Genomic DNA, 21,951 nt, shown 5'->3' with positions numbered 1-21,951 from the left:
AAGTTGTTCTTCCAACAAAGATTTGAGTGGATACATTTATCTAAGCAGTGGAGATGCTTAGACTGGCTGAGCTCCAGCTACAGTAAGAGTGTTTAGGAGACTATATGTCTTGGAGCTGAGCCGAATGTCGATGTGATCCAGCCTTCCCATGGACATGATTCTGTTTTTATTTCAAAATGATCAAAACTGGAGTTTATTTTAGGCTATTTATGCTACAGAAGCCATAAAAAGTATGTCTGATACTTAAAATAGATCAGTAATGTCTTCCATTAGTACTTTTTGTAAGTAAAATCTGAGGTACCCTTTTACACCACTTTCTCCTTCTGCCCCACCACATTTTGGAGGAAAGAAATATTTGTTTTTTTTTACAGCTTTAGCCACTTTACAAACTAAGATTTTTGCATACAGAGTTTGGAAAATATGTTTTGTAACAAATTGAACTACCCAACAGTTTTTATAGTTACAGATTAATCAATTAATTAATTGATTTCAGTCATTTTTCAACAAAAACCTTTCATGGTTCCAGCTTCTCAAATGTGAAGATTTGCTGCTTTTCCTTTTTGATTATTTTAATAATTGTAATGTATTCATGTTGAAGTTTAGACTGTTGGTTGGACTAAAAAAAAACATTGTATCACTCTGGGCTCTGGAAAATGGTGACCACATTTCCCACTGTTTTCAACTGGAGAAAATTATTAGCAGATGAATTCATAATTCATCCATCCATTTTCATCCACCTATCCAGGGCTGGGTTGTGGGGGCAGCAGGCCAAGCAAAGCACCCCAGACATCCCTCTCCCCAGCAATGCTTCCCAGGCCAGATGAGATATGTAATCCCTCCAGCGTGTTCTGGGTCAGCCCCCAGGGCCTCCTACCAGTGGGACGTGCCCAGAACACCTCTAACGGGAGGTGCACATGAGGCATCCTGATCAGATGCACAAACCAATTCAACTGACTCCTTTCAATGTGAAGGAGCAGCGGCTCTACTCCGAGCTCCCTCCAGCTGTCCGAGCTCCTTATCCTAGCTCTACAGCCCAGCCACCCCACAAAGGAGACTCATTTCAGCTCTTTGTATCCGCAACTTAATTCTTTCTGTCACTACCCAGAGCTCATGACCATAGGTGAGGGTTGGGACGTAGACAGACCAGTAAACAACGATGCTTGGGGGCAATGCCCGCATAACTGCAGAAGCCGCACCAAACCGCCGACCCATCTCACACTGCATTCTACCTTCACTTCTGACCAAGACCCTGAGATACTTGAGCTCCCTCACTTGAGGCAGTGACTTTCTTCCAACCCTGGTCCCTGGGGAGACTAAGAGCGATTCAAGAAGACCTTGATGACACAGACTATTTTGACTTCGAGCACCTCGCCCGGTATAGGGACACCAAGGTGCCCCTCTTGAGCCAGACCTAGAGGGAGCTCGCCAAGGAGTGTCTGGTGGCCGGGCCTTGGGCCATGGGGCCAGGTCGGGCAAAGAGGCAAAGCCCGAAAAACACAACATGGAGCCGTCGTCCTGTGGGCCCATCACCTGCAGGGCCAAGAATCAAGGTTCGACAGTCAGATCCTGATATCACATTAATGCATGAGTAATAACAATCTAATGATATGATATAAAATCACAGGGGACATTTTTCTGTATTGATTTTTATGTTTAATGTTCCAAGTGCATTTTCTTGATTATACTTGCATACTTTAACCTGAGTAGCATTTTGCAGGACTTTTGCTTGTAACAGAGTATTTTTACAGTGTGGTATTAGCACTTTTACATAGATAAAAGAATACCTCCTCCACCACTGATAGAGAGCTCTGTATACACAGGGGTAACAGGGAGAATGACAGATGGAGTGAATAATAAATAACAGGATGGAGTGCAGCAGCGTGATAGAGACAGGAGAGGCTTTAGAGAGACTGAAGAAACAGGGACTACAAAGTGAATCTGAGCCGGAGTGAAAGGGTGAGGGAGTGTTTGATGGAGGGATGTGGCGGTCACAAGTTAACAAGAACCAGATAAACACACTCCAGATCTGAGGTCTGTTTTTCACGACCGGTTCACCCTTTCAGACAAAAATGTGACTTCAGTATATATGTGTGTGTGTGTGTGTGTGTGTGTGTGTGTGTGTGTGTAGTGTGTGTGTGTGTTTGTGTGATGAAACCCATTGAGAAACCATGAGCATGAAGTCTGAGGAATTCAGCACAGAAGCTTGTAGATTAATCAGATGCTAAATCCACACCGTGATAAACAGAGGAACTGCGCTCCATTAATTTTCTCCTGTTCTATCGTTCTCCTCTTTTCCCTTCCTTCTGTTTTCCTTTCTTCCTTCCTTTTCTTACCATTCCTTCCTTGCTTCTTTTTCATTCTTCCCTTCTTACTTCCTTCATTTATCTCTTCCTTCTCTTTTACCTTCTTTCTGTTTTCCTTTCTTCCTGTTTCTTTACCCTAATATCTCCCCTTCTTTTCTGCCTTCCTTTCTTCTATTCTCTCTTTGTTCCTTCCCCTTTCCTTACTTTCTCTATTTCTTCCCTGTCTTCCTTCCTCCCGTACCTTCCTTTCTCCCTTCCTTATTTTTCCCCTTTTCATTCCTTCTCTTTTTCCTTGCTTCATTTCTTCTTGTTTCTTTACTCTCCTATCTCCTTTCTTTCTACTTTCCCTAACTTTCCTCTCTTCCTTCCCTTCTATCCTCATCGCTTCTCCTCATCACTTTCCTTACTTCCTCTCTTCCCTTCCATCTCTTAGCTGTACCTCTCTTCCTTTCTTCTGTTCTTCCTTCCTTCCTTCCTTCCTTCCTTCCTTCCTTTCCTTTTCCTCCCTTCCTTTCTTCTTGTTTCTTTACCCTCCCTTCTCCCCTCCTTCTCCTTTCCCCTCTTTCCTCCCTTCCTTTCATCCTTCCTTCCTTCTCTTCTGTTTTCATTCCTTCCGCTTTTCTTACTTTCTCGACCCTTCGTTCTTTCTTCTGCACCCTCCTTCCTTCCTTCTCTTTTCCATTTATTCCTTTCTCTTCTTTTTTTCCTTCCTTGCTTCCTGTTTTTATACCCTATCTCCCTTCCTTCACCTATTCATTCTTTTTTCTGTCTCTTCTCTCTTCATTCTTTCCCCTTTCCTAACTTTCTCTCCTCTTCATTCTCTCTTCCGTACCTTCTTTCCATACCCTACTTTCTCCCTTCTTTATTCTTCCCCTTTTTTCCTTCATTCCTTCCTTTCATACCTTACTCTATCCCTTACCTCTTTTCCCTTTGTTCTTTTTACCTCTTTCATTTTTCTGACTTTCTTTCTTTCTTTCTTTCTTTCTTTCTTTCTTTCTTTCTTTCTTACCTTCCTTTCTCCCTCTTTTCTTTTCCCTTGGTTCCTACCTTTGTTTTCTTTTTCTCACCTTTCATTCTTCTCTCTCGTTTCCCCATCCTTCCTCCAGTTTCCCTTTTCCTTCCTTTCCTCCTTTCCTGCTTAGTTCCTTCCATCACCAAGGTAGAAATCTAATTGATGTCTTCCATCCTTCAGATTCCAGGTCCTTGATTTATAACAGTCTTCCTGTTGACAACGGGTTGTCTCTAAGTCCACACCAAGATACCATTAGTGACATCACTTGGGTCATTTTCTCAGACTTGACAAAGCTCCTTTAGAGCCACAGAACACATTACACATCTGTTTTCATATGCTGAGTGAGTTTTAGCTCACTATGACTAATAAAGTGATTTTAATATGTCAAATTTGTGGAGTTTCCCTTCATGTAAAGTATGATTAAGTTAAGGTTAAGTCACTAAAGTTATCTTTAAAGAACATTTTATACTACCAAAAAAATCCTGCTGTTGCCTTCTGTCATTTTAACTTTTGTTTATCTCGTATTTCCCAACAAATTATCTGTGAAACCATCCCAGCATCCCAGTCTCTGGTTTCTGCCTTTGGCACTGAGCCCTGATTGAACTTTTACATGCGATAAGAATAATTCTCACAAAGTTGCGTGTGTTTCTCTATATGGCCTTGACACTTATGGGAAAAAATGCAGAGGCAATAGATGATTTTTTTTCCGTTTACTTGCACCACATGTATGTTATAAAGCAGAAAACACTCAGCGGATCTTTGCTAAGTTGGGGACAGACTCTCACACATCTGTAAATACAAAGAACAACACGTGTCTGGTCAGCTTCTAGTCACACCACACCAATTCTATTGCTACAAACCTATATAGTGTGCTCTTCATCTGTGAAATGAAGACTGTGTATTTCTTCTTTCAAAAGAACCATGTCAAAGCTTATAAAGTCACATACGACTAGCCTTATATATATACCTGCCTTTATATAATCACTGTTTTGTAAACAATCAGCCTCAAGCCTTATCTTGACCTTTAAAGCAGCCTGACTTAGATATGGTGACCTTTTTATAGCTGAAATGATTGCATTCTCCTGTACGGGTATACGTATACTTCCACATGTGTCTGAGCGTCTCATGTCTGTAATTGAGTCGGCCTCAGCCCACACGGCACAGCGTGATTGGAGAAAATTGCTTTGGCCTTAATGCTAAACGTATCCAGACATGTCGACAGTGGTGACAGTGGATGAAATTTGCCTGCAGAGGCTGGTGAGGCCGAGCAATGCACAGTGCCTCAAAGCAAACATGGTGCAGTGGGAAACAATGCTATGGGAAAGTTGGTTTGCTGTCTGAAATGTCAAGGGAAGCGACATTTAGGATAAGTGTTGTGACTCATGGTAGTTCGTTTGGAGGGAGTGAAACTATACATTATCTCACATATTTTCTCTTTCTCTGTGACAGATGTACATATTTATGTCTCTGAAAATAAAACTTTTGTCACGGTTGACATTTGCCTTGTGTTGTTGCACAGAGGGGGTCATTCCTATGTACCCGGGTCTCTTGATGTCTCTTGATATTAAGTATCATTGTATGAGATTGGTGTCTTCACGTTTTAATTTTCAGAAGAACGAAGGATGTTTCAGATGCAGTTTGGTAAAAATCTATTCAGCCACTGTGATTTCAATATCTAAAGTCAAGAAATTGGTCTCGCCTGTGAATTTAAGGCCGTAGGTTTCCAAGAGTATAACATCAGCAAGCTATAAGCTGGAGGTGATTTCAGCATATCGACCCAGGGTCAGGGAAAATTCAACAGCTGACCTAGGGAAAAGAAAACAGTGCTGAGGACTTAAAAACTAATCAGATAATACTGACCTATAGGACCCTGAGTTTAAACTGAACAGTGGTGTCAGCTATTCTCAGCTTACATCAGGGCTATATAAGAGTAAGGAGCACACAGCAACTGTACGCCAAAGACAAGAGCAGCACAAACAACTAACATCCATTGCAACTGGCAAGCAAACAAAAAACAAAATTGTATAAACCAGTGGTTCCCAATTAATTGGTTGCAGCCCAAAGTGGGTCCCAGGTGCATTCAGAGTGAAAAGAAACACACTGTACTTCAAAATAAAGTGCTGTTTCCTGCTGTAGAGTGAGTAACAAATGAGAAGGTGCTTGACAGGGACAGCTAACTAGCTCAACGACATGGCCAAACACAAGTATGACACTGAATATAATAAACTGTGTGGACCTTGAACTAATGACTAAGGAGAAATCTGGATCCCGTGGCTGGACCAATGGGGAACCACAGGTATAAACCGTGACAAAAACACCTTATAACACAGTATTTTAGATCTTCATTGTCTTAACTGAGCTATGTGCAAGACACACTTTTTTTTCTTTCTTTCCGACTGCGTGGAAAAGTAATGACTTCATGTCATAAATGATGATAAAAGGCTAAAAATGTGAGTCTGTTTTCTTCCCATATGAATGTAAAGCCAAAACTTGTTGGTTTTCCTAAACCCAACCACATGCTTTTGTTGCCTTAACTCAACCACCTGTGTGTGTTGGCTAAATGTAACCATGTGGAATTAATATTGCTTCGGTGTGTGAATACGCAAAAACGATGTCGGACTCCGTAGTTTTCTCTGGACCCCTCCCAAATCTGACCAGTGATGACATGTTTAGCCGCATGTCATCATTTAACCGCTGGCTGTCCAGGTGGTGTCCAGCAAACGATGTGGGTTTTGTTAATAATTGGCAAACTTTCTGGGGAAAACCTGGTCTTATTAGGAGAGACGGCATTCATCCCACTTTGGATGGAGCTGCTCTCATTTCTAGGAACCTGGCAAACTTTATTAGTAATTTAAATCCCTGACAACCCAGAGTTGAGATCAGGACTCAGAGTCGCAGTCCTAAACGCTTCTCTGAGCTTCTAGTTCAGTTACCCAGCCATAGTTTTAATAGTTTTATACAAACGGTGTCTGTCCCCCGACCGCCTAAATTATCTAAATCTAAAATTAAACAAAGAGGAGTTGTGCATAACAACCTCATAAAAATTAAAACCTCTTCTGTGACAGAAAGACAAAACAGGAGAATTAAATGCGGACTGTTAAATAACCTGGCTGTGTCAAGATGAATATGTTAGTCTAAATGAGTCCACTCCTCCCAGTCATAATAATACCCACATTCCTCGAGGCAGCGGCCGAGGAGGGGGAGTTGCAGCCATTTTTAACTCTAGTCTGTTAATCAGTCCTAAACCTAAACTAGATTATAATTCATTTGAAAGCCTCGTTCTTAGTCTTTTACATCCGACCTGGAAAACCTCGCAGCCACTTTTATTTGTTATAGTGTACCGTGCTCCTGGCCCGTATTCTGAATTTGTATCTGAATTCTCAGAGTTTTTATCCAGTTTAGTTCTTAAATCAGATAAAGTTATTATTGTAGGCGATTTTAACATTCATGTCGACGTTGATAATGACTCCCTGGCTACCGCGTTTATCTCATTATTAGACTCCATTGGCTTCAGTCAGGGTGTACATGAACCCACTCACTGTTTTAACCATACTCTCGATCTAGTTCTGACGTATGGAATTGAAATTGATAACCTAACAGTCTTTCCACAGAATCCTCGCTATCGGATCATTATCTGATTACTTTTGATTTCTTTTACTCGATTACGCCACTCAGCAACAGTTACTATACTAGATGTTTATCAGATAGTGCTGTCGAAAACTTAAGGAAAAGATTACTGTCGTTAAATTCAATACCAATACCTTCAGTAACAGAGGTTTCCGTGCCGACTTTAACCTCTCCCGAATTGATCATTTTGTTGATAGCACCGTAGGCTCGCTACGAACAACGCCGACTCTGTAGCTCCTCTTAAAAAGAAGTTAAAAAGCAAAGAAAGTTCGCTCCTTGGTATAACTCTCAAACCCGTAAGTTAAAACAAATATAAAATTTGAAAGGAATTGGCGATTAACCAAACTGGAAGAATCTCGTTTAATCTGGACAGACAGTCTCAAAACTTATAAGAGGGGCCTCCCCATGCCCGAGCAAACTATTACTCAGCTCTAATAGAAGACAATAAGAACAACCCCAGGTTTCTTTTCAGCACTGTAGCCAGGCTGACTGAGAGTCAGAGCTCTATTGAGCCTTGTATTCCTTTAGCCCTTAGCAGTAATGATTTTATGAGCTTTTTAATGACAAAATTCTAACTATTAGAGGCAAAATTCATGACCTCCTGCCCTCAGATAGTACCTATCTAACCTCAAACACAGCTGTAAAATCTAATATATATTTAGATTGCTTCTCCCCAATTTCTCTTCAAGAATTGACTGCAGTGATTTCTTCATCCAAATCATCAACGTGTCTCTTAGACCCCATCCCAACTAGGCTACTTAAGGAGGTCTTACCTATAGTTAACACTCATATATTAGATATGATCAATATATCCTTATTAACAGGCTATGTACCACAGTCTTTTAAGGTAGCTGTAATTAAACCTCTACTAAAAAAGCCCACCCTGGATCCAGAGGTGTTAGCCAACTATAGACCAATATCTAATCTTCCCTTTATGTCAAAGATCCTTGAGAAAGTAGTCGCAGACCAGCTGTGTGATTTTCTCCAGGATAATAATTTATTTGAGGAATTTCAGTCAGGATTTAGAGTGCATCATAGCACTGAGACAGCTCTAGTTAAAATTACAAATGACCTTCTGATTGCTTCAGACAAAGGACTCGTCTCTGTACTTGTTTTATTAGATCTTAGTTCTGATTTTTACACAATTGACCATAAATTTCTGCTTCATAGTCTGGATCTCTTAATTGGCTTAAAAGGTTCAGCACTAAGCTTGTTTAAATCTTATTTATCTGATCGTTTTCAATTTGTTGACGTTCGCAATGAACCATCCTTACGTACTAAAGTTTGTTTTGGAGTTCCGCAAGGTTCTGTGCTCGGACCAATCCTGTTTACTCTATATATGCTTCCGTTAGGTAACATCATTAGAAATCACTCTATAAATTTCCATTGTTATGGATGATACTCAGTTGTATTTATCAATGAAGCCAGAAGAAAGCAATCAATTAACTAAACTCCATAATTGCCTTAAAGACATAAAAACTTGGATGAGCACCAATTTCCTGATGTTAAATTCAGACAAAACTGAAGTTATTGTTCTTGGCCCCAAACAACTCAGAGACTCTTTATCTGATGACATAGTTTCTCTAGATGGCATTGCTCTGGCCCCTGCCACTACCGTAAGAAACCTCGGAGTAACATTTGATCAAGATTTGTCTTTTAATTCTCATTTAAAGCAAACCTCACGGACTGCATTTTTTCATCTGCGTAATATTGCGAAAATTAGGCCTATCCTGACCCGAAAAGATGCAGAAAAATTGGTCCACGCTTTTGTTACCTCAAGGCTGGATTATTGTAACTCTCTATTATCAGGTAGCTCTAGTAAGTCCTTAAAAACTCTCCAGCTAATTCAGAATGCAGCAGCACGTGTACTAACAGGAACTAAGAAACGCGATCATATCTCTCCTGTTTTAGCTTCTCTGCACTGGCTCCCTGTAAAATCCAGAATTGAATTTAAAATCCTACTGTTAACTTATAAAGCTCTAAATGGTCAAGCTCCATCATATCTTAGAGAGCTCATAGTGCCATATTATCCCACCAGAACACTGCGCTCTGAGAACGCAGGGTTACTCGTGGTCCCTAAAGTCTCCAAAAGTAGATCAGGAGCCAGAGCCTTTAGCTATCAGGCTCCTCTCCTGTGGAATCATCTTCCTGTTACGGTCCGGGAGGCAGACACCGTCTCCACATTTAAGACTAGACTTAAGACTTTCCTCTTTGATAAAGCTTATAGTTAGGGCTGGCTCAGGCTTGTCCTGTACCAGCCCTTAGTTAGGCTGACTTAGGCCTAGTCTGCCGGGGGACGTCCTATAATACACCGGGCACCTTCTCTCTCTCTCTCTCTCTCTCGTATCCTATTACTGCATCTAGCTAACCCGGCCATTCTGGATGTCACTAACTCGGCTTCTTCTCCGGAGCCTTTGTGCTCCACTGTCTCTCAGATTAACTCATATCACAGCGGTGCCTGGACAGCGTGACGTGTGTGGTTGTGCTGCTGCCGTGGTCCCGCCAGATGCCTCCTGCTGCTGCTGCCATCATTAGTCATTAGTCATACTTCTTCTGTTATTATACACATATGATTATTGTCACACATGTATACTGCCAGGTATTAATACATACTTTCAACATATTGTACCGCAGTAACCAGAACTATAACTATAATATTATTACTTCCATTAATGTTGTTGTAAGATACTGTCATTACCTGCATATCTCTCTCTCGCTCTCTCTCTCTCTCTCTCTCTCTCTCTCTCTCCCTGTGTCATATGGATTACTGTTAATTTATCATGTTGATCTGTTCTGTACGACATCTATTGCACGTCTGTCCGTCCTGGAAGAGGGATCCCTCCTCAGTTGCTCTTCCTGAGGTTTCTACCGTTTTTTTCCCCGTTAAAGGGGTTTTTTTGGGGAGTTTTTCCTTATCCGCTGTGAGGGTCTTAAGGACAGAGGGATGTCGTATGCTGTAAAGCCCTGTGAGGCAAATTGTGATTTGTGATATTGGGCTTTATAAATAAAATTGATTGATTGATTGATTGTTTGTTGTTGATGGGGAAAAAAAACACCAATTCACAGTGCTGTACTGACGTAGTGCATTCATTTTAAATGAGACTGTATGCAAACTGAACATTTCCTGTGAACACAGAAGTGCATTTCAAAAACAGTCCATGCATGTAGCAAGCTGAAGTTGACATAGCGTCCCAGTGCGTCAACAACCAACGCACCCAGGGTATCTTGCACGTCATATCTCCATGTGAAAAGTCCATGACCGAACACTGATGTGTGATGAGGTCGGAGTGAGAATATGCTGTGTGATCACATTATGCGTTCAATCATTTGTGCTGAGGATCAGGAAAAATACTGCGTCACTGTGACACGCTGGATTTGCTTTGCCTTAGTGGGCATAATGTGCTGCGTCCAGTTTTGTCAGGCTCCTTTGTCTTGTTCATTTTTGTGGGTTGAGTTGTGAAATCAAAAAATGAAAACTCTAATTCAAAACAGTAAACTGCCAAGACTATAACCACATTGAACTGTGAGTGTGGTTTGTGGCAGCATATTAATATCAGTGAAACCAAACATTATTGTCTTAAGGATCAAACTCAAAGACAAGCGACAGATCTTGACTTGCTGAGTGGTTAAACAAAGTTAGGGGCCGTCTTGCCATGACTGTCAGAGATCTAAAAGGAGACATTTTAACCATTCTCTGTTTTTATATATATATATTTTCTGTGCAATTGTGACAGGACTGAATACCAGGAACTAGGAAGCGAGGCAATACAAACCACATGACAAACAAACCATAGAGGAAAACAGAGGAAAAGGGAGCACAATGAACCAAACCTAAAGAGAAGCCGGCTGTACCTCTGTCTGAAATCAAGGACCTATTGTGTCTAAAATTACTACAAAACCCGAGTGGTAAATCTGCCATCATTATTGTTACTACACAACAACAATGCCTCTGTACTGCGAATCTGTCTCCTTTTAAGCTGATGAACCACAAACTAATTTTTTCCCCACAAATTTCCAGATGTTCACCAAGTCATTAGTGACTGCGCTCTCATCTTCTTGGAATAAATGAGAGCGAAATAAGATCTGGACAGAGGTATTGCACACATCAGGGTGAATACCTTTGCTAAACTGTTGTAAAGCCAAGGGGCAGATCAAACGGGTCAAAGATATTTGCCTGGAGAAGTAACTGCAATCAGGGACATACCGTACAATGCAGCACCTGTTTAAACTTTCATACTCTTGCACTGTTTCGGCCTTTGCCTTCATTTCTTTTAAATCATGGAGCTAAATTATATCTTTGTAATGCGCCCGCAGTTTGTTACGCTACATTAGACGTTAGCTAAAAGGCTAAAAGTGCACTACAATGTGTTTTTGATTGTGTGTTTACATAAGGTTTGTGTGTTTTCGTACCCCTCGCCTGATGAAGTGATAAACAAGAAAGAAATGTGCCCTGATGGCGAACAGATGCTTCTTGTTTACTCTTACCTTTCACTCTTCTCTCCCCTACACCGGCCCTCAATCACTTTTCCATCGTTTTTAAATCTCTCGTCTCTCTCCCTCTTATTTCCTTGCCTTCCCCTCTCTCTGTCAGGCTGCTGTTAATGCGATTGTGTATATTAGTCTCTCCCATGGGTGCTCCTGTTCGTGTCCCCGTGTGCTTTTCATCATTAACCTCGTCCTCTCGTCCCGCCCTCACCTCTTGGCAAAACAGTGCAAATGAGACAGATTAATCCGGCCGCTTCTTCTCATTCGTCAGCAGGAGGTGATGAGGTTCGTTTTCCCTGAATTACTGGAACATTTTAATTGTTGTCATTGACATTGATGCAAAAACTGCACTTTTTCCCTGCTGCGGGATATTTTACATCCTAACTAGGACCTTACATTGGATAAATGCAATTTGTTGTACTGCTTACTTTGTTACCTATAAAGGTGAAAAGTCTACAATTTCAATGATTCAGATTCGACCCTCTTCTGCTGGTTTGAGCAATAGTGTGCTGCTGTCTGCTGCTCGGCAACAGTCTTGTCTAGGTGTCACACCATTCACCATCCCCTCCTGCTCCGTAGCTCTTGTACACATAATCTGAACTTGTCGGTGAAGATTCTCAGTCATCCAGGTCATGGTAATCATAAGTGCTGTATCGTAGGCAGCTGGACTTGCTTGCGTTTCTTGAAGACGTTCAAGAAGACGGTGAGCCCTATAGTGGCCAATCTTTATACGGAAGATGTGGAGAAGAGAGCTTTGACCACCTTTACAGGAACTGCTCCTAACCACTGGTTCAGGTATATGGATGACACCTGGGTGAAAATCAAAACCAAGGAAGTGGAAACCTTCACGGAACACATTAATGCAGTGGACCCCAACATCAAATTCACACGGGAGGATGTCAGAGGAACCAGTCAACCTTTCTTAGACTGTCCACTAGACACTAGACTAGACAGTACACACTGAAGAGGACAGGAACCTTAACAAACCTACACACACCGACCAATACCTGCTGTTCGACTCTCACCACCCACTGGGACACAAGTTGGGAGTCATCAGGACACTCAATCATCGGGCTGAAAATGTGCCCACCAGGACAAAGGTGAAGGAACTGAAACACATCAAGGAAGCACTTCAAACCTGTGGCTACCCCAACCTCTAAAAGACCCAGAGCAGACGGAGAGGAAGAGACACAAAAATGTAACAACATTGTCATTCCTTATATCGTAGGAGTGTCTGAGAAACTCAGGAGGATTTTCAACAAACACCAAATCCCTGTGCACTTTAAACCTAGGAACACACTGAGACAGAAACTTGTCCACCCCAAGGACAAAACACCCAGACATGAGCAGAGTGTATGCAGTTCAGTACAGATTTATACACTGGGGAGACAAAACAACCACTCCACAAGCGCATGGCACAGCACAGGAGAGCCAGCTCCTTGGGTCAAGACTCAGCTGTCCATTGGCCAGAGAAGAGGCATGGTTTGAAAGAGGCATGAAAGAAGCCATCTACATCAAACTGGAACGACCATCGTTAAACAGAGGAGGTGGTCTATATGACACCACTTATCCCCCACCTACAATGCAGTCTTGGGATCCCTCCCCAGATGGCTGAACACCCATTCACACTTGATCTTATCTAGTGGGAATGGGTGTTCACACTAGATAAGACCTAGGGGTGTGAATGGATGTTCTTAAGAACACCCATTCACACTTGATCTTATCTAACCCTAACGACTCACTGCAGACAAACTCTGGAAGGGTTCACACCCACACACAGTTTAAAGTCTGCAACTCTGTACCAGTCACTTAGAACTGAAGAAGCCTCTTGGACGGGAGGCAAAACATCTTCAGGAAACTCAAGCAAGTCCAGTTGCCTACGATATAGCACTTATGATCATGTAATCTGAACTACATTACATCATATGTATGAAATGTTTAACTGTTAACACATCTGTGATGTGCAGAAAAGTACAATACCAATATTTTATTCTGGCAGTTGGGCTGCCATACAACATTATAGGCTGGGAGCCAGGTTTCATTATCATTTCCTGTTGGCCTGTACCATGGGCCATCACAAGTTGATAATGAGCACCAACTCTGGATCGTTTGGTCTCTGGGGACCCAAACCCATTTTTAAAGGGGTAGTGCACCCAAAAATGAAAATTCAGCCATTATCTACTCACCCATATGCCGAGGGAGGCTCAGGTGAAGTTTTAGAGTCCTCACATCACTTGCGAAAATCCAAGAGAATCCAGTTAGAGCTGCAGGCTGAGCTGGCATTTTTCCAAACAACTTTTTATGTCGGGGCTTCAGGACACTTGGATCACTACGGACGAGCAGTATGGAGATATTTTGTTGTTTCAATTATGTGTTTTTGGGCGTTTGAATCTGGGCCGCCATCAGCCTGCATTAGGTGGAGTTGTGTTGCTACCCCCACTCCCCTGGGATCTCTGCAAGTGTTGTGAGGACTCTAAAACTTCACCTGAGCCTCCATCGGCATATGGGTGAGTAGATAATGGCTGAATTTTCATTTTTGGGTGCACTATCCCTTTAAGACATGCTTCTGGTGAAATTATGTTAATAAATATATTAGGGCACTACGCTGGCACAAATAGGTATGAAATTTGGCAAGAAATATCCTGGCACAAAGGGGAAAGTAGCAAAATAAAATTCTGGGGTTTGCTGCAATTCTATTTCAAAATATCTCACACAACATCCAAAAAAACCCCTAAAAAATTACTGTCTGTTTGACAAAGTCTCATTGAAAATGATTATTTTTCATCACTTTTTGTTTAATATCACTGCTTCACTTGTACATGGAAAACTTCACAAATTGATAAGCATCAATTTCAGCCCAAGTTGATGTTTCTATCTTGAATATTACACTTGCTTTGGCCTAAATTTGACACTATACCTCAAATTGGAGAAAACAGAATTTTCAATCACTAGCCTTTCGGAGAATCGACTTGCCAGCAGTGAACCTGGAAGTGTTGAGTTCCCCAAAGTTTAATATACTGCATCCTTTTTACTAAACAAATTTAACACTAAAACGAATATTTTTTGTCTTTATGTATCAGTACAATTTAGTCACACTTCAAATTAAACTGTCTTCTATACGGTTGCTGCACTTGTAGACAATATATCTTAAGTCAACCTCACTGTCTTCTGTTGGAATGGGTTCCCCTGTTCACTATACGGTATATTTTCCCAGATTTCTTCCTCTCCTCATGCTGCCCTGAAGGCTTTACTGCTTCACTGGTGACGTACAATAAGTTTACAGTCAGCTCTTTCTACCCACTCTGTATTAGACTCAGAATGAATCACTCGTCCAGAAGCTGTGACCTGCTTCTCCTTTATGTTCGATTTATACAAACAGTACTTAGACGGTACTTGAGAGCTTTCTGGTCTTGCGTAATTTGGGGAAATACGCACAGAGGCATAGAGTAAAACCTAATAAGCCTTGTTCACATATAATACATAATGTATGTAGTTTTCCGACTAAAGCATGGTGCAAGAAAAAGTTCTTCAGTTTAAGTAATATTCAGGTAAGTGTTTTTTTTCTTATCCCCGAAACAACAACTAAACTCATTAGCCACTTTCCTCCTATTTGACATCACATAAATAATGTGCTCAATTCCTGCTGTGGCTCCATGATTCTCTCTAATGAAGGAACATTATCTTCCCATTATTCAGCTCCACGTTGTGTTTTCATCAAATTAATCAGGATCGGCGGCCGGCCTCATTAGGATGCTCTCAGAGAACACATCGCAACTGAGCCTCCGATGCATTAGTATGCAAAGGTGCTTACTCATTCGCGGCAGCACTGATGAGGGAACACACACACACACACACACACACACAAACACATAAACAACGTACGTAAACAGACAGGCAGCACTAATAGGCCCCCTGGCAGCGCTAAAGACTTTAAGAAACAGGTCTTGCGTCGACAGAGTAGCCCTATTGTGTCAGCCCTGACTAAACTGGCACCACACACACACACACACACACACACACACACACACACACACACACAGAGTTTTCGGGGCTCACACAGACTCTCTGCTGTCTGGAACTCAATGTCAGGTCAGTAGACAAATACTAATAGAAGTGGATTAGTGGGATGATGCCAAAAGCCTTGTTTATGTACGTGCAAGTGCAGTGTGTTTACTTGCGAGTGTGTGAGTGTGATGCATTTCATTGTATGCTGCCGAATAAAAACATATCAGAAGAAATGCAAGAAACTGTCACTAAACTTGCATTGGCTGTTTTTCTAAAGATTCTAGTCCACTTTCAGTTTGTGTAAACAACCTTTAATCTGTAAACAACTCTTATGAACTGCATTTTTAGCAAAGTATGTGACATTTCAGGAGCGTGAGAGCCAAGATTCTTCTTTGTCTTCTTTTTTTCTAATTAAAAGCTTGACCTCTTTCGGGTGAATCGATTAAGCAACCTTGTTTACTACTATGTCTTTAAAGACTGAATTAATGGTGTTGTGCACCTGCCTAATTTTAGCCAACAGGGCTCCCTGGAGGGAATGAGCTTTAAAAGGGCTCCTGCTACAGCAATACTTTAAAAAGAAGAGTCAGTTTGTGCACAACAGACTTTAAGGAAAACTCAGAACAGATTGTAAGACCAACAAAAGTCTCACAACTTCAAAAATATACCTTGAATTCTTGAGATCTCATTTTATTTGTGACATGTTATCATATAAGGTACAATGAAATTAGCCTAGCGGTGTTTGGGATCCTCAGTGATTCCCTTAGCCTTATTCTTGTAGCGCCTTGTGTAGGCATCCCTTAGGCAGGGTAGAGTTTCTATATGTACTTTCATCCCCATGACACTCTTTGCAAAGCTGTTTTGTAATATATGTCATAGGTTTTCAGGCATTCAATTAAGTAATCTCTGCTATACAGTCTTAGCACACACAGTCACAAAAGGGTAGTATACATTTCTTTAGTGTTTATATAGCGCACAAAACCTGAGCTGAATCCTAACCCATCAATTTTTTCAAATAGAAGAAGATTGTAACAAAGGCTGTAAGTAAAATCACACAGCAGACAAAGTGCACTTGACACACACTCTCTCTCACACACACACTGTACCTGTTTCGGGGTGTCACTTTCTCTCAGTTAAAATCTCCTGTAATGGCTCCTTGCAGAGTTTTTATTCAGCCGTCTTTATCCAGAATCTGTTCAGACACTTTAATGCATCTCTGAGCACTGAGCTGAAGGAGAGGACCAGCAGCTCTGAGTTAAAGTAGCAAGAGAGTGAGTGAGTTAGAGACAGAGGGAGGGAGGGAATGGGGGAAGGAGGGAGGGAGGGCTGAGAAGTGAGTTACAACAAGAGAGAAGGAGGTGGAGCGCCACATACTGACTTTCAGGAGCTGAGAACATCAACACAACAGAGAGGGGAGGAGAGAGTGAAGGAAGGAAGAGGAAGACAGAGCAAGAGGAGTAAGAGAATAAAGGAGATAAAGAGGAAGGAAGGAGAGAGGGGCTGAGAAAAGGAGGCAAGACAGAAGGCCAAGAAAGGAAACAAGGAGGCAAGAAAGAAGAAAAATAGGAGGGTTAAAAGAGGAAGGAAGGTGGTGGAGAAAAGAGAAAGTAAGTAAGGAAAGGAAGAGAGGAGGGAGTGAAAGGGGCATGAAGAAGAGAGAAGTGAAGCAGGAACTCATGTGGTAAGGAAGAGAAGGATAGTAGGAGCTGCAGGGAAGGAAAGAAGCAATTCAGAGAGTAGTGAAGGTGATGTAGGATGGAAAGTACAGAAGGAAGTACAGAAGGAAATAAGTAGGTGGGGAGCATTGTAATGGGCTAATAAAGGATATATATATGGGAAGTAAGAAAAAGTAGAAAGTGAGAAGGAAAAAAGAAGGGAGAAAAAGAGGTATGGCAGGAAAAAAGGAAGCTACGAAACAAAAGAAGGAGGTAGGGAGCAAGAAAAGGGTCTAACACAAGACAATTAATGGTGTCGCAAAGGAACATAAGAGGAAGTGAAGGTAGGGAAGCAAAGATGGAAGATGTAAGGAGAGAAGACGAGGGAAATGAGGAGCTAGTGAAGAAAAAGGAGATAGGGAGCAAGGCAAGGAGTTAATAAAGGATAAAAGGGGGTAGAAGGGAGGATAAAAGTATGGAAGAAAGAAAGAAGGGAGCAAAGGAAGCACAAAGGAGGATTAAGAAAAGGAAAGATGTCTAGTACAAGTAAAGGAACTAATACAGGAGATAGGAAGGTAGGAAGGAGATATAGAGGAACTGGAAGTAAAAAGCAAGGAAGTAGGGAAGAAAAGAATGATAAAAGAGGGGAGAGAATGAATTAGAAGGAAGAGGTAGGAGAAGGTGGAGAGAAAGAAAAGGGGTTAAAATGAAAGAAAGGGAGGGAAGAAGTTAGGTAGGGAAGCAGAAATTGAGGAGAGGATACAAAATGTGAGGAGGTAGGGAGCAAGAAAAGGAAATCTGGAAGAAGAGAGGGAAGGGTGAGGAGACATAAGAGGAAAGGAATGGGGCAAGGAAGGACAGAAGGAACCAGAAAAGGAGTAAATGCAGGGGAGAATGATAAGTGATGGAAAGGAGGTAGGAAGTGAGAAAATGAGGAAGGAAAGTAGTTAAGGAGACAAGGCGGTAAGAGGGTGGTATATGGATTAAAAGCCGGGAGGTTGAGAGAAAGGGGGCAAGGAAGGGAGGGCGCACGGCAATAGGGATAGTGTGGCAGGTGGTGAGTGAAATGAGGAGGGAGGGAAGGGAGCAAGAATGAAGTTGAGGAGAAAGAAGGCAAGGAAGTAGGGAAAAAGAAAGGTGAGAGAAAGGGAAAGAGGGAGGTAGGAAAAAAGACAGAGAAAGGGAGGTTGACAGGAAGGTATGGAAGGAAGAGAAAGAGGTCAGGAGGGAGAAAAAGAGGGAATAGAGGAATGAAGGTAACACGGGGAGAGGCAAGAGAGAACGAAAGGTAAGGAGGGAGGGAATGTGAGTGGGAGGAGGATTAAAACAACGGGATCAAAGCTCTATAAAAAGGACAGAGCGGAGAGCAGAGGAGAAGAAGAAACACAAGACAGTGAGAAGAAGAAGAGATGATTAATTGGAAGAGAGGAAATGAAGAAGGAGAGAAGAAGATCTGCCTCAGGAGCATTTCAAGTAATGTGACTTCTGGTGGAGTGATCTGACCATGAAAATATTCTACTTCACTTTTAAAGCTGCTGTGATACTAAAATTACCTGGATTTCTCTCCCAGACATCTGTTTGTATGAATTTAAATCCAAGCCATAACTCTTTTTTGCAACGTGGTGTTGGAGGAAAGATGAAAAAAACCAAAACAGATACAACCCACATCAGAACAAACTCATACAAAGCCAAATTCTAAAAGGCAACTTTGGAGCCGCGCCTCGTTTTCAAACTGTATGGTTTGACTAAAATGAACAATGACAGCAATATATTCCACGATGAGCAGCGCTAAAATCAACCTGCATAGTTGTTCCTCCATTGTGACATTAGAAAGTGTCACATTTATCTTGCAAGTGTACTCTTCTTCAACGTTTGGTTTACTTCCTGGATTTTTCCCACATGGACATTCTGACCAATCAAGAGCAGCTTTCTCGTGCAAGCATTTGATCTGGTCCGCTTGTAAATGCTGCCATGAGAACACGAACCAACTCTAGGCAATTATACTACTTTGTAACAAAATGAGTCCCTGATTCAGACCAAAGCAAGACAACTCTAGGTCTGAAAGCACCCTAAGTCTAACATTCTCTCCCTTTAGCTCTGTTTTGGTCTCCACCAGCTTCTGAGAAAATCTGGTTCTTTAGTTGCTGAACGCTTCATATGTTCACAGCTAGCTGCCAACTTTATCAGAATTTTGAGGGACCTGACACACCAAGCTGACGGTTGGCAGGCAGTCAATAGCCATGTTTCCATCAGCTTGTTTAGATGCGCATCTAGAAGTATCGCATCAGAAAATTATGATGGAAACGCCAAAATTTGAATTAACATCCCCTGATTCGCTAGCCTGGTTCCAGACCATAGACCCCGTCCACTCAACTGAGTAGGCTTGCATCTCTGGTCTGGCATACGTCAATGAATTTGCGATTTATCTCGTCCAAATGCTGGACGGACCAATGAACGCCGGGGATCTAGCGATTAGCCAATCAGCGCCACGCTGATGTCAAGCTGTACGCCGGTGTGTAACTGGTGAGGATAGCAACAATGGTGACTGCTACAGATCCTACAGACCACATTAACGATGCTATCGAGGTATTTCGCCACTAGTCGCGTTAATGGAGGACCAAATTAAGGAAGCTGCTAAACTGGATTTAACGGCGATGCAGCTGGGCGTGCACGACGACGGAGACATTTTAAACGGGCAATGCTCGCTTGTTTTCGGCACCCCCGAGGCATGGATACTAATGACGTCAGATTCTGGGTGAGTCGTTGATCTCTACTGATTGGTTAGGGAAAAATCAAATTCCCTCCCCCTTGTAAATCGCCTTCAGTGGAAGCCATGTCAGACTGAAGGTTCTGGGAGCTTCAGTCTGATACTCGCACATTCGCACAAACTAAAATACTCTCACTTTAGCTGGGTTTTGGTTGATTCGAAAAAATGTTGATTTGCAAAATGGGGGATGGAAACAGTTAGGTTCGAATTAAGTCTGACGTAGAGCACCTCTTTCCATGGTGATATCCACACTTGGGAGGGCGGTAACAGAGTGCCGAAGTCACGCCCCTTCCAGTAGAGCTCATGGGACCTTAGATTGGAAAAAATATGAATGGCAGTGAATGGAGAGAGCAATATTAGCAGTCAGGACTCTAAGTGAATTGCTGGCAGTAGTGGTACTACTACTATCACACTGTCAAAATACAAGTAAAAGTCCAGATTCAATACTTTACTTATGTAAAAGTTTGTCAGTATTATCAGCAAAATGTACTTGTGTCAAAAGTAAAAGCAGTCATTGTACAGAATCCTCTCTATCAATGCTTTATCATTATGATGTTTTTGGATTAATATTACCACTGCATTAATGTGCATGCTGCATATTATTGCTGCAGATGCTTAGGGTTGTATTAATTTCAACTCCTTTATAAACCCATAAATTTATATCCTCCTGAGACCCTGTGTCCTCAATGGTTGAGACTTGTTTATTTATGATTCTATGGCAACAAATTTAATTTTAGCAACAGTAACAAGCTAAGACACAAATTAGGAAGTACTCATTTGAGGACATTGGGACTTATCATTTACAATATATATATTTTTTTTATACTTCTAAGGTCCTAAATAGCGAGGAGAAATTTAAAACAGCATACCAAACAAAAGTTCAGGTTTCAGGAGGATATACATTAGGTCAAAGACCCCCATTTCATAAGATTTTGCTGTAGGGACCTCAATCTGAAAGGATTTTAGTTGTTGCATATGACTAAGACCAGAATTCTATAGTTGTCAACCCACATTATTACAGTTAACTAAAACTAAACTAAAAACCAAATCTGAAAAAGGTGTGAAAAAACATTTAAGTTAACTGAAATCCAATAAAGACCTGACTGTAGAAAAAAAGAAAACTAACTAAATAATAGTGTGTACTTTAAAAGATAGCTAAAAGAAAATAAAAATAGACGTAAATGTCTTTGGTTTCAGTCTTCGTTATTTAACCCGTCAACACAACAAGTATGACGACACATTGGTGCATATGTTTATAAAGACTGGGATGTCTGCATGGCTGTAAATCAAAAGCCTTCACAAAGTCTTGTTACTGTAACACCTGTTCTGAACTTCTTAAATCTTGCTCCTAACAAATACTCACAATATTATAATACAAAAAAATAATTACAATAAAACTAATGAAAAATACAAACCTATAACAACTTTGTTGCCAACTATAGCTGGAGAGATAACCATGGAGGAAGTGAAACCTATGCTCAGAATAGTTGCTCTTATGACTCTTAACTTACATTGAGCTCACTTCTGTAGTGAAATTAACAGTGAAAATAAACTATTCCTCATTTTTTGGGGACCCCTGGAACTCCCCAAAGTACCCCCTGGGGTCCCCTGGACCTCTGGTTGAGAACTGCTGATCTACAGCAGTATATTATATTCTATAAAATCATCATATGCTCATATACTAAGGCTATCACTCAAATATAGTTATATAAAAAACACTGTATTTTCCTCTGAGGTGAAGTGGAGCATAAAGATAAAGCTAAATTAAATGGAAACACCACAGTTGAAGTTGAAATGGTTCAGCTGTGATCCACCCAGAGATCATACTTTCTGTTTGTCTTCCACATTAACTTTCTGCAGCGCAGTGAGTCCTGCCCAGACGTGTTGTGAAACTAATGATTAATAGATAAGAAACATGAAGGTAAGAGTTAGTGTGCACTGTTGATATGATGAGTGTTTTGCTCTGGCTACACTGAAAGGCTGTAAAACCTGCCAACAAATTTGATTTCATTGCACTTTGAATTCAACCCTCTAATTGTGTCTCATGTTTCCCTATATTAGGTAACCGTGTTTTGTTGCCAACAATAGAAAAGTTCTAGT

The 21,951-nt window shown here is 41.3% G+C and overlaps 1 protein-coding gene across 3 annotated transcripts in view; it reads right to left on the bottom strand.

Annotated features, from left to right (window-relative positions):
- The window catches only part of arhgap36 (Rho GTPase activating protein 36), a 111,053-nt gene that overhangs the window by 56,395 nt on the left and 32,707 nt on the right, over window positions 1-21,951 (bottom strand). Inside the window, exon 1 of one of the 3 annotated variants that reach the window (XM_049569302.1) lies at window positions 16,536-16,689. The exons of the other annotated variants lie outside the window; for them this stretch is intronic. The gene's annotated coding sequence lies outside the window, so the exon portion shown is untranslated. Of the gene's footprint in view, window positions 1-16,535; window positions 16,690-21,951 lie in introns of those variants that run through there. 3 annotated transcript variants of the gene reach the window in all.

This window comes from Epinephelus fuscoguttatus, linkage group LG23, assembly GCF_011397635.1.
Source record: "Epinephelus fuscoguttatus linkage group LG23, E.fuscoguttatus.final_Chr_v1".
Taxonomy (NCBI): Eukaryota; Metazoa; Chordata; class Actinopteri; order Perciformes; family Serranidae; genus Epinephelus; species Epinephelus fuscoguttatus.
The sequence above is the reverse complement of the archived record's forward strand: the minus strand, read 5'-3'. Positions and strand labels throughout refer to the sequence as shown.